General features: G+C 38.6%; 1 pseudogene; it reads right to left on the minus strand.

Annotated features, from left to right (window-relative positions):
* Positions 1-1,114: 1,114 nt before the first annotated feature.
* On the minus strand, positions 1,115-2,006 carry LOC120243757 (annotated as a pseudogene).
* Between the last annotated feature and the right edge of the window lie 360 nt (positions 2,007-2,366).

Genomic DNA, 2,366 nt, shown 5'->3' on the forward strand with positions numbered 1-2,366 from the left:
CAATGGTATGAATGGTTTTTTGAGCTTTTAAATATAGATATAGATATCATACGTATAACAGCTGTAACATAGAGGAATGGGAGTTAGACTTATAAAGCTGTAATATTTCCTTATTTTATATGAAATAATATAATATTAATTCCACACAGACTATGAAAGCTAAGGAGATACCCTGCAATCCCAAAAGCAACCACAAGAGACAATGCAAAGTCAATAACAAAATATTAACAGATAAAAAACATAGAATTCTTTATATTTAAACATTTTTATTTTTTAAATATTCTTGAAAGACAAAGGATTTCTTTGGACTTATATTCTATGAGATATAAATGCTGATTAGGTTAGTCAGTAGACAAGAAAAGACCCTCTTCAATAAACCCTAATTATTTTTCCAAAGTCAGGATTTCCTGGAAGGCACATCACTCACAGTTCAGTTGATCTCATTTCTGCCATCTGAAGGCTGATCCACTTCCAACCTAAACACAGAGAAAGGTACGGAGCCCACCACCTTTTGTCCAATACTCTGAAAGTGTTTTATGTAAACCTCTTATCCCTGGTTTGTAATTAAATTTTTTTAATGTTTATTGGTTTTTGAAGAAGAAAGAGAGGGAGACAGAGAGAGGGCAGAGAGACAGAGAGAGGGAGACACAGAATCTGAAGCAGGCTCCAGGCTCTGAGCTGTCCACACAGAGCCCGATGTGGAGGTGAAACCCAGGAACTGTGAGATAATGACCTGAGTTGAAGTCAGATGCTTAACCAACTGAGCCACCCAGGCACCCCAGCCCCACCCTAAGCTTGTAATTAAAAAGATAATTCTGCCAGTTTGCTCCTAACAGTCTCTGCTGTAGGATAAACAGGTATTGGAAACATGCTTTCCTTGAGACTTAGAAGTTAGATATACAATTTCAAAGGGAAGAAGAAGTGGATTCATGTGGACCCAGCTATCAGCTGCAGTTGCTAAGGAAATAGTTAAAAATATCTAAGCAGGACAGGAGAGGACAAAGGTAGATCTTTCTATGACCTCATGGAGAGGAAACAAACTTCACAGTTCCCAGCCAGCACAGCTTGTAGTCACCTCGTTGTCCGTGCATCACCCCTGGAGTCATTTTTGCCATCAAGATAACTGAAGCTTATGTGCGTCTCCCTGTGGCACTTCCTAGTCTTCCAAGGGTTTTAGCTGAGACACATGGATCATCACTGTCTTAAGGATAGGCTGCTTAAGGGGTGCCCGTGGGGGGATGATCTTGCCATGCATTCTCCACCTCCATAGGTCTTTACCAGGGGCTTTTCAAACCCAACATGCTCCAGAATATTCCTGAGGACTTCTTACTGTCCATACACCAACCTGCCACCAAAAAGGTCACAGATGGCCAGAGTATGCTAGGTGTGCATGCGCAGGATGACATGACCATACAGGTTGCTCTGAGTCAACAGACTTGAACAGAGAAGCTTAACCATGAAGGGTGGCTCTAAAGATTCTATGAAGCTCCAGCAGACTGTCTTATATTTGATGTCCCAGATCATACCCAGAAAAAAACTTTCAGTTGCCAGGGTATGAAGCCGTTCATGGTCTGAATTATTTAGATATACATGAGCTTCAGCAAAGATATTCCTAGCTTTTTCAGGGAAATCCTTTATTTTAAAATTAGGATTATGTTCTCTAATCTTCCCTATTGAGAATAATAATGCCAATCTCTTCTTCTCACTTCCCTGTGACAGTCCTTCCTTTGAAAGAGAGGACAAGCAAGTATGACCCTTTTGAGGAACTAAACATCAATGATACCAGCCGTACAAGCCAAGCTTAGAGGATACTCCAAACATTCTGGAGGAATGATTAGTCTTGCTTTCTGGGCATGTTCTATAAACTCCTTTTCTGATTTGTATTTGGGTTCATAAGTAGGAGGGATAAAATGCTTCTCAGCTCTCATTGGAACTACAACTGTGGACTGAATCACCAGGACTGACTGCCAAGACCACCATCCTAAAGCTTTGGATAAATATGGCATGGGCCACTTTGTTCCTTAAAATATACTTAAATAATTTTAAAAAGAAGAAAGGAGGAATAATCAAAGTTCAGAAGGAGAAAGTAAAGACCAACCATGACAAAATTATATAAAATGTTAATGAACTAAATACTGTCAGTAAAAGTCAGAAATTGTCAAAATACATACAAAAGAAAGAGTCAGTAATATAATGTTATACATTATAAGTAATGCATATGTAATACAAATATAATGTATATGTACTACAAATATAGATTAAGTAAACAGACACAGGTTAAAAGTACACAGATGGTGTAAACATCATGCAAAGGGTAAGCAAGTAGGCTAACTGGCTAAATTAAGAGCAGGAACAAAAAATCCAAG

This window comes from Hyaena hyaena, unplaced genomic scaffold (genome assembly GCF_003009895.1).
Source record: "Hyaena hyaena isolate Hyena2069 unplaced genomic scaffold, ASM300989v1 scaffold_354, whole genome shotgun sequence".
NCBI classification, from domain to species: domain Eukaryota; kingdom Metazoa; phylum Chordata; class Mammalia; order Carnivora; family Hyaenidae; genus Hyaena; species Hyaena hyaena.